We start from the raw sequence: 12,024 nt of genomic DNA on the forward strand, positions 1-12,024 counted from the left end.
TTGCCCTCATACTGTGTTCATACTTATTGTCTGGAACCATTTGTATCAGTACCTAAATTGTTTTTACGTCTGCGCCTAGGTCCTCAACTGTTCTTTGCTTGTAAGCAGAAGATGAATAAACTTTTATTCATTGTGGTTATACTGTCACTTATGTCTGGCAGTATGATACACTGTTTCCAAGTATGCACATTCTGTCAATTTTGGAACACATGTTAATGTGATGAAAGGAAACAAGACCAAAATTTAATACATAGAAAACTTAAAATCTTTTAAGTACTAATTCTCCAGTAACCTTATGATATACCTATATATTGTACAGAATTTTTTTAAAGTAGTTCCACTTTATAAAGAATCCAGCTCCATAACCAACAACATTAATCAATGCTTCTTCAGTGGCTCTTGACTCAGAGGTAAGATTATTACAATACTCATAGTGGATGAAATCTTCACTATCATTATTTGAACGGTAAGTGATGAGGAGGCTATTGAGAAAAGTTTCTGGTTTCCAGTCTGACCACTTTACTAGCTCCAAGTATTCATACACTGTCACTAAAAATTTGGAATGCCTGTTAGTACATTCTAGTTTGTTTTGTACACAATTCTCTGCATTACCAGTTGTTAAACTGTTGATATAAATTTCCATCAATCAAGCACATCCTGCAAGTCAGTGTTATTGAAGACAGTATTATGAAATCTTCATTTTGAGAGCTATAACACAGCACTTCAAAACAAAAAGTGGAAACATTTTCAACTATTTCTCCAAAACACAATCACTATAAGAAAATCTGTTCTCTCAGGCCAGGAAAATGGATGTTCCACCACTGCTTTTTACAGGTAGTAGAAACACTACTGTTAATTTGAAAATGTTGATGAACACAAAAAGCTACAATGTGTCCAAAATCTTTTTCTGCCTGTCAACAAATGTCCCCTCACTTTGCAAAGTGGCCAATGACATAAGTTCAACCTAAATTGGATGGGAGATAATTTGGTTAATATACTCCCCAAAGAGGTCAGTGGCTTCTGTAAGTACTATGCATTTTTTTGCTAAGACAGGTTTAGGTAAAACTGAGCAAGGTTGTGCAGTGGTTAGCACATTGGACTTGTATTCGGGAGGATGACAGTTCAAACCTGTGTCTGGCCATCCTGATACAGGTTTGCCATGATTTCCCTAAATCACTTAGGCAAATGCCGGGATAGGTTCTTTGACAGGCCACGGGCAACTTCCTTCCCCATCCTTCCCTGACCCAATGGGACCTATGACTCGCAGTTTGGTCCCCTTCCATAAATCAAGCATCCAGCCAAGGTTCAGGTAAAGATGACAAACTTGTTCATGTGATGCTGGACAAGACAAAAGGTACGAAACTTTACTTGGATGAAGGGTTGATGGAGAAGGCAGAAGAAAATAGAAAACAGATTATCCTATCATTGAGGCTGTGGTTCTCCATGGACATCAGGAGATACCATTAAGGGACATGGGGAATTCTGGCTTACTGAAGTTGACTAACAAGATGAAAAAAACATGGGTATATTTCAAGCCATTCTAAACTATCGCACAAAAGATGACAAAAACCCAGTCTAAGATCAGATCATCAGCTGCACAAAAAACCAACTCCAGGGAAGGATTGTTCAGTGCATTAATGATGTCAAAGTTTTTGTAGTTCTAGCAGATGAAAGATGTAAATGCTAAAGAATTAGCGGGATCTATAATTTAAAACTTAACAACATTTGGTCTTCATGTGTCATTTTTACGATGACAGATTTATGATGGTGCTGCATCCATGTCAGTAGAAGCCCATGAGGTTTATGCATTCATACAATAGGACTACCATTTAGCTGTACATTCTCATTGGGCTACTCATAAATTCAGTTTGGTGGTCACATTCACATGCAACATTCCATTTATCAGGAATTCACTAGGAATAAGGGAAACCATACATAGTTTCTTTGGGTCACTAAAGTGTAGCCAAATATTAAATGATGTCCTTGATTATTAACTGATGTAGAAGTCCGAAGTCTAAAACATACAACACTCACTAAATGGACTGGATATCCTTGCAGTGCACAAAACAAAACAAAAAATTATTGCTGTGTTGTTTTGGCTCAGGGGAAGATTCAAGAATTTGATGAGACCACGTCCTATGATGCCTTGATTCTGTTATCAGCCATCACTAAGGGAGATTTTGACATGCATTTGGTTATCCTTTCTGAAACGTTTGTGCTGGGTGAGTCCATTTGCCATCCACCTCAGTACCAAGATATAGATTTTGCAGAGTTGATCAGCACTGCCAGGGACCTCAAAAGGGAAATGCTGGCAATGAGATAAAATTATGATACTTTCAGCTGGCCAAGAAATGAACTTTAAACAATGGAGACCAAATTGGGCAGCCACACATTTCTACCAAGCAAGCACATCATGCAGCTCATGAAATTGGTGAAGATGTTGAGGGTTACTGCAAAGTGTCTGTATTCATACCCTTTCTTGATGCCTACATTAGTTAACAGCAGGATTGGTTCTTGACACATAGTGAACTTTTTAACAACTTTAATTCTCTTCTACCAAGAAGAACTTAATACATCAACATCACTGATGGAGTTAAAAAACGCCATTAATTTTATGATTCAGATTCATGGGCTGCCATATTAACAGTGACAGTGCCTAAGTTGAAATTTTTTATCAGTGTCTAAGTCAACTGGAGCAACTGCCTAGAAACGCAATGAGAGCTATGCATGTCCATGAACATCTGATCTGTCCTAATGTGTTTCAGTTACTACAGCTCTTGGCAGCTCTATCAGTGACAACAGCCATGAATGAGCACAGGCTCTCCATGATATACCTAAGGAATACAACTAGAGAGGCATTTATTAATTGACTCACCATGATGACAAATCACCAAGAAGAAATGCTTGGTGCCCAAACAATGATAAGTCATGGCGGAGAACAAAGAGACTGACATCATCTTTTTGTACTTTGAATTTTCAGTAAATGCGGTACTCATTTTTTTTTATATATATGTACATTAAAGTAGCAGCCAAAATCGGAATTTATACAATTCAAAGTAAATTCACATGGGCCTAGGCTATAAAAATAGGCAATTAACACATCCATGCAGAAAATTCTCTTAGCAACTAGATTACATCTTATTAAAATTAGTCAAACTTCAAAACTTTATAAAATTGATTTCTTGATGTAATCCACAATGTCAATACATTGTTTTTGAAATTCCATTAGTGTTCTAACTAAACAAATGTTAAACACTTTATTTTTATTATTTTGGCCGTTCAATTAGTATTGATCAACAAAACTACTTTTAAATCTGAGCTATAGCAAAATGAAAGGCATAACCACCTCCCACCCCAACAAAAAAATTTTCAGCAGAGTTGGAACATCTGTAGGTGTCAAAAAGGCAAACAAGACAAAAAATAGATAAACAGAAATCTTAAAATGATTTAAGAACTAATGCTACAGCAAACTTTCAAAATATATGTTTCAGAAATATATTTTTTTCCTTACTAGTTACACTTTATTAAAAAGTACATCCATTGCTAACATTGGCAATGCATGCTTCTTCAATGGTGCTTGACCTTGAGGAAACTGGTCCTAGTAGTACTGAACAAAAAACTTGAGCACACTTAATTCTGCTGTGGAAGTACTGTGGACTCAAACCCAGAGAAACACACACATACCCTGTATTATATACATTTATTAAGCAATAATTTACCAACAAATAACAATCTTAATAGTTTACAAAATTTCTAAATGACAGTGACAACCTCAGCAACCTTGCTGACTTCTGCCTTCAAAGTACGTATGTGTAACTTCTAAAACTTACATATATTATAAAATTATGAAACATAACTGGTAAATAATCACTCAGCAAAATTAAAAGGGAACCAATGTAACCAACATTGGGATGAAAATAAAATTAAATCATCTGATTTTAAGAATGAGTAATGAAACTTAATGTTCACTAGAAAGCTTATGCCAAGAAGTGCCAAAAAAAATTTTTAACAGAAAATTTTCTTTACCTTAAAGTATCATTTTAACACTCATAACTTATGTAAACTCAGTTTTGGCTCAGTACAATCAGGTGACAGAAAATCACAAAGCATTATGAGCTAGCTGTTATCTTTCATAACTTGCTTCAAGCACCATAACTTGCTTCAAGCGTCATAACCAGTTAAATTCAAAATGGACTAAAGAACGTTTAAGGGCACTAAAGTAAGTGGGACAACACACTAAACATATTTAAAAGGTAATGCCTCAACAAACACATAATTATATTTGAAACATACTGTCTCGGGAAACACATAAAACATTTGAAACAGTTTAGCCTCTGTACTTAGAATCATCAACCAACAAAAGCTTTAGAGGAAGTCAAATTCAGGAATGCAAAGCCCAGACACACACCTGAATATTCAGAGCACAAATAAGCCCCTTGACCCAATCCCAGAGAAAAATTATTTGTGTGCACATGTGATGCTCACCATGTATGAAGTCTTGCTTTGTCATCCATCAATATTATCTCAGGAAACATCAACAGCAGGCAACTAAGATGGGGATTGTCTGTCAACTCCATCTTGTGTTTCTGATCACCAATGTGCATCACTTCTATTAATAGGCGGTAGCTGGCCATCAATCACTATGATTACCATGGTTACTCCATATCAAGCCAAGGAACAACACCATGATCCGACTGCCAGAGTGCCACTGCACTACTCCTGCAGGATCTTCCCTCAACCCACACTATCAACAGTTTGAATGATGCATACATTGCCTATCTGGCATCGCACAGAGTGCCACAGCATTTGACTGGCAATATCAGGAGAGGTTATGGAGTAAACTTGTTCACTAGTTTACTACCTTCAAGTATTCATTTTCAGCCACTAAAGATTTGAAACACCTGTTAGTGTGACAAAAGTAATGAAGATCAAAAGTAAAGAAGTAGAAATGTTAAAATTTTTAAGAGCTAATACTTCAGCTAATTTACAACATGTATGTTATAGAAAAATATATTTTCTTAAGTGGTTCCACTCTATTAAAAAGCTTACACTGTAGTCAACACTGCAAACCCAAGCTTCTTCAGTGACACTCAACTCAGAGAAAAGTTCGTTAGAGTGCTGATGAGGGATGATTTTTTCACTGCCAGTATTTGACTGGCAAGCAGAACTGAGGCTACGGAGAAAAGTTGCTGATCTTCAGTCTTACCAGTTTACTGTTTCCAAGTATTCATATACTGTCACTAAAGATGTGAAACACCTGTTAGTGTGGCAAAAGCAAACAAAATCAATAATAAATAAATAGACACCAGTAAAAGCTTTAAGAAGTAATTCTCCAGAAAACTTACAATATGTACGTCACAGAAAAATATGTTTTATTACATAATCATGCTCTATATAAAACAACCTTGGTAGCCAATATCACTAATATATTCTTCATCGTTGATGCTCGAAACATAGGAAGCTCTTTAGGATGCTGATAGTGGGATGAAATTTTCACTACCAGTGATGGATCAGCAAGGGGTGGGGAGGTTTTGGAGAGAAGCTGCTGATATCCAGTTTTAACAGTTTACTATCTTCATTTATTTGATCCATGGGAGAGCATCATAGGGATATAGAAGAAACTGAATTGGAAGACTTTAGAAGGTAGACATACTCTATCCTGAGAAAGCCTGTTAACAAAGTTTCAAGAGTTGACTTCAAACGATGACTCTACAAATATACAAGCCCCTACGTTTCTCTCTTATAGGCATCATGAGGATAAGATTGGCGTCATTACTGCACACAAACAGAGGAAATCAAACAATCATTCGTCTTACACTCCATATGTGAATGAACAGGAAGAAACCCTAATAACTGGTAAAATGGCATGTACCCTTTGCCATGCCCTTCACATTGCTTTGCAGAGTATAGCTATAGATGTAGATATAGTTCATTCATATTCTGTCACTAAATATGTATGACACCTGTCTGTGTGACAAAAGCAGAGAAAATAAATAAATAGAAACCTTAAACTTTTTTTCAGAACTAATTCTCCAGTAAATTTAAATAATATACATTACAAAAAATATATTTTCTTAAGTGGTTCCACTTTATTAAAAAATTTCCTCCATAGTGAATATTTCTACAGGCACTTTTTTGCTTACCAACTACAAGATCTCTGCAGAACTGGTTAAAAAAGGCAGAGTTGGAGCCTAGTGTAAACAATATGCTCCTTCAGTGGCACTCGTCTCAGACAAAAGCTCATTGCAGTGCTCAGGGTAGATGAAATTTTCACTGCCAGTTTCTGACCAGAAAGGGTGGGGAGGGTGTGAAGGAAAGTTCTTTATCTCCAGTCTTACAAGTCAGTATCACCAAACAGCTTATTAACATAATAGCAGAATAAAATTTGCTGCAGCACTCCTGAACACCTCCTAATGGCTTGAGTTGGAAACTAAAACTGGTACTGAACAGCTGATTTACACTGTGAGGCTCTAAAGACTTGCTTTATATTTCATCTTACCTTGCAGACCTAAGAAATGGTTGTTAGATGTTGTGTAAGTGCTATATATGGCTGTAATAATTACCAACAGCAAAGAAATCCAAAAATCTTTCTTCAGGTTCCCAAAAAATAAAGACACATTAGTACAATAGATTAAGCAGGCTATCAGTAGACCTACTAATAACACTTTCTTTTAATGAATGGTATCTTTTACATTTTGATTTACCTTACATGTTTTTAATTTGTTTATAGACCAAGCCAGAGGGTTATTTGTATCCAGGGAGCTGACTTGGATGACATTTTGAAAAAGAATGGTGCAGAGCATTTGAATAAAAGCTATGTTGTATTCCTAGGGTACTTTGAGGAGATAGACTTCAGAAACAAGAATTTATTAAGCCAAGGGTAAGTGTTGTAACTTTTGTTCCTTGTGCATAGTGTTCTAAAAAATGTGGTTAGTGTAATATAACAGCAGATGTATAATAGGAAATGCTATTTTAATCACTTTATTTAAAGAGTATATGAGATCTTAAAATACTTGTACAGCACCTTCACTGACAGCTTATTATATTTACATGTGAGCTATACTTTATGGAACACAACACGGCTAAAACAAATTTACAATAATGAATTATATTTTCCTTGTTTTTTTTCAGTACTTAGTCTGGTACTGTGCCTTCACTTCTACTACCTATGACAAAGGAAGAAGCAGACCAGAAGAGAAAGAGAGAAGAAGATATAGCTGGTAATCATGAGGATCTTGGGAATAATAGTGAGTGCAAAGAAGAGAAACAGTGTGGAAGATAGTGAACAAGTGACAAAGAGATTAAGAACATTGCAGAATGTACTGAGCAGGTACAAGTCAAGTAATATAAAAATAGGAACTTAAGTTTGACAGAAGTAATTACTGTGTGTGAGTGCAGTGAATAACGCACCTAATGATGTTGCACAAAAATTTATTATCCTTCTGGCAACCCTGAAAAATAGGAAGGCTCAGTGATGACACTATTTAGAACAGAACAAAAGTTTCTGTTTAGCGCTGTATTTTTGACCCCTGAAGACATACATGTTTCTACAGGCACTTTTTTGCTTACCAACTACTGGAGCTCTGCAGAACTGGTTTAAAAAGGCAGAGGTGAGGCCTAGTGTAAACAATATAGTTCTTGACCTATTAATAATAAAATGTGGAAAGATGGAACCTATAGAAAGGTTTGTGTCTATACTATCTGATGAAATGTCTCTTAGATCATATTTGACTTATATTTCACATAATTATTTGTTTCAGGGGTTTGAATTCTTAGGTTTAGATGTTCAGTTAATAACTCCAATTCATCACAGTGACAATTGTGGAACCAGGCTAGGCCAGTAATGGTGAAGTGTTTATCTTTGAATTTCAAGCAAATTATAGGATACTATTTAATGAAGGATAACATGCCAGGATAATGCATACCGCTACAAGAAATGTTATTTCAGGTTGTAATACAAGTTCAACAGGCAGGGTTAATACCGAAAGCAGTTATTGGTGATCAATCTACTAATAACGCAAAGACGAGAAATATTTTAGATGTGACTTGAAAGGGCCCCTTTATTGAGGTAAATGGAAAAATGATATATTTCCTTTGGGATCACCCTCACTTGATTACATCACTGAGAAATAATGTTAAGAAACAGGATTTGCACTGGGAAGGGAAAGTTTGTAGTTGGTCCCCTATCGAGAAATTTTATGAAAAGGATCCCGTAATGGTACCTCGACTTGCTGCTTGCTTGACAAATAAATGCATTACACTCCCTCCATTTACACTCCTGAGGTACATTAGCAGTACAGATACTAAGTCTTTCTGTTGTTACAGATACAATAGTGTGTGTAGGTTTCAATACCTTACCATTATCTACTGCTTTCACAGCTGATGTCAGCCCTGAATCTATGATATTTCCAAACCAGGGCAAAAATTTGATAGTGGCCCCACCCTCCCCTGCCCTTTTCCTTGAGTTTGAGATAGGACATCAAAATTATTTTCAAAAAAATATCGATTTTTCAAAAATATGTTAATTTTGTAGTGCACGTCTTTCTGAAGAGCTTGTTACATAAAACATATATGTTCAAGAAAATGTAGACATGTTATTTGGTCTTGTGTGCCAAACTGCAATGCCACTCCTAAACACATGGTGATTGTCTATTGCACATCACTGTATTTTGCCCTGTGGAATTCAAGATTATATATTTTCTAATGCAAGAAATCAAGCCTATATTCAGGACAGTGGAGATTAAAATGTCCTATGGTGCCTCTCCTGCTCCCAGACGGCTGGTTAAACATTCTACACCCTTTGAAAATAACTCAAAGTTAATACTGGGTGGGATTATTTGTAACTGTGAGAATAAAAAATCTTCATAAGATTTGCAATCTTTATTGCCTATTAGCTAATAAATTTCTATTTTGTATGACATAAAATTAAATATAGGAAACATAAAAGAAGAAAAAATGGGAGATAAGCAAGACAGTACCCGTTTCTTCAATCCTCTGGTCCCAGCACTGTTTTCTCTCTAATCTTGTTATAGCATGCTTTCCTTTCTGTAAAAGGATCTATTATCTAATCACAGTTCAGTTTGTCAAACATTTTGCTACAGGAAAAATCAAAATGTCATTGCCCAACACTGAGAAGACTGTTAATACGAATAGTATCCAAGAGACGGGTGTGGTTTCTTTACTTGAAAATGCCTACTTTGTCACTGTCTGGTACATAAAACAAAATAGGCCTTTCTAATATTATTGTAGCACACACCAAATAATCAAAGCTGTTTTGGCACAAATGGCCATTTTATCTACCTCATTTACATAAATAATGTGACAGAATATAATACATGAAGTACCAATATCAAATGCCCATTAGGCCTTACTACAAGCAAAAAGTTTTATTTTAGGAAATGATTTCACATTTTATTCATATGCTCCAGTTTCTCGAGCATGAGATCAAAAAGTAATGGTAGTATGAAACTTTTATATAAATTCATAATCATCATATTCTTCCACATAATTTGTGTGATGTCCCTGTTGCTTCTCCTTCCTCAATCTAACATCCTGTCATCACTAATTCTGTACCTATTCCTGCCACTGAAACTTATTATCCAGTTAACTTTACTAACCCTGCCAGAATCATCAGTTTAGTTATCCCGCATTTATCCTCTGGTTACATGTTGTTATGTGTTCACACAATGCATTTTCCTCACTATTACAAGAATGCAATTCAAGTGGCTGCCAACTGGGGACTGTATAACTGGATCTTAGTACGTAGTGGTCTGACAAAAATTTTCTGTCAAAATTTCATTTTCTTGGATACACCAAGAAGATAATATGCAATTCTTCTTACCTGTTAGTCATTTATTGCCACTGTGATAGTCTGAATCTATAGATTTCACAAATAATTGTAACAATGCTTATCATTCACACGCCCAGTCAACCACATAAACAAACAGCAAATCACAAATAATTGTATCATCACTTATCATTCACACACCCAGTCAACCACATAAACAAACAGCAACTAGCATTCTCCCAGTCTGGTTTATTCACCTCAGCTCATACATCCCTGACCCTTTTGTCTGCAGGAAAGTTTGTTTTATTTCTAGATGTGACAAGGATTCCCCTGACAGTTCGCCCCCTCCACCCCCCAAGATTCAGGCCTGGCTGAAGTTATTGAAATCTGTAATATTCTGTTTGATATTTTCAATTTATCGAAATTTAGAAGCCTAAAGCAATTTAAGAACCCTTTTCATGCCAATTCTAAGCATTTAGAGAAGATTGAGGAATTTCAACACATTTTCAAACAGAAAGTTGTTCAAAATAAGGATGTGAGCTGTAAAAGTGACTCACAATGTATCAAAGGATCGATAGATAATGCCAAAATACATCTGTTGCTGTGGAAGGAACTAAGTGATGGATTTGGTTTTAGTTTTCTGTTCACCAGAAGACTGTCTCAGGATTGCATGGAAAATGCCTTTTCTAATATACAAAGGAAAGGAGATAACAATATAATACATGATGCTTGTAAATTCTGCAGTGCAATATGGACAGTTACCATGGTCAACAGTTTGCTTTCTGTCTCTCAACAATAGCTATGAAGTAGATGCAGTAGCATTCCTAGTAAAATTAAATGAACTGAAGAAATTGTCTTTCAAGGCACCTGTGAGCGAAATGTCTGTTAAAGAGAGTGTTTACTTTTCTCTGTATGCAGATAGGTATCAGTATCAATGATGATAGGCCTATTTGAGCAAAGGCCAGGAATTATACTATGGGATAGGCATGCAGTGGGTAGGAATATGAAAAATGTAAAATGGCTCTGGCATTATACAATGATAATGAGCAGAAGGTTGACAACTTCCATTTAGAGATGAAGAGATATGGCAGGAACAAAATGCTTTTCCTTAATGCGTGTGCTCAGAATTTATCATAGTAAATCACAGAAATTTTTAGACATAATTTTACTAAATCTGTTACTGAAAGCAGTTAAGGGGCCATAAGCAAGATGGTTCACTTGCTGATGAATGAATGTGCTGAATTAGGAGGAGTTTGCAATAGTTGTTATTTGGTGTTGGCAATAAATATTTTTCAGTTCTAATCAAAGCATTTGTAAATAAGAAATAAAGTATTACTCTGTATCACAAATGAAAAAGAGTTGCCTTCAAGTATGGAAAGCAACTCACAAATACGCCTAAATGCTTATGTAAAGTGCATACATTTATAGACCTGGAAATTATGCCACATACAGTTGTGTTATTTTCAGTTTGCATTCAATCCAAATAAACTGTGCAGAACAAAATTGCTTTAGGTTTCTTGAACCATACTTTTTAAATAAAATAAGAAATGTAAATGTTGGAAAGTAATTTTGGCATGTATGGTATCCTACTTGAACAAACAGATGGCACAGCTAGTGGTGCCTCCTGAAAAATTCATGCAAATTCCACAGAGTTTGCGCTTTTATCTTTATAGGGTATTTGGTATCACATAGTATCCACATATTGTCACAAAACTTTTACAACACTTATTGTTGTAACTGAAGAAAAGAAGATAAAAAATAAATAGAAATCATTCAACCTTTTAAGAATTAATTGTTCAATAAACTTAGATATGTTACAGGAAAGTATGTTCTAAGTAGTTTGACTTCATTAAAAAAAACCACCTCCATAGCCATCACCATTAATACATTCTTCTTCAGCTGCACTAGGCATGTAGGAAGCTTGTTACAATGATGGCTATGCATGAAGTTTCGTTGGCAGAAGCCATAGGGAGGCTTTGAAGAAGAGTTGCTGGTCTCCAACCTAACCAGATAATACCTACAAGTACCATATTATGTCACTAAGAATTATGAACCCCTCTTAGTCTGATGAAGTAAGAGAAGCAAAAAATTAAATAAATAGAAATCTTAAAATATTTTAAGCACTATTTCTCCTGTAAACGTATGGTTTAACCTGATGGAAAAAGAATCACATCACCAACAAATATTAATGTAGAGCACTGAAATTTCAAGAAGATATTTGTCTAGGTAGCATATTT

This window comes from Schistocerca nitens, chromosome 1 (genome assembly GCF_023898315.1).
Source record: "Schistocerca nitens isolate TAMUIC-IGC-003100 chromosome 1, iqSchNite1.1, whole genome shotgun sequence".
Classification (NCBI taxonomy): domain Eukaryota; kingdom Metazoa; phylum Arthropoda; class Insecta; order Orthoptera; family Acrididae; genus Schistocerca; species Schistocerca nitens.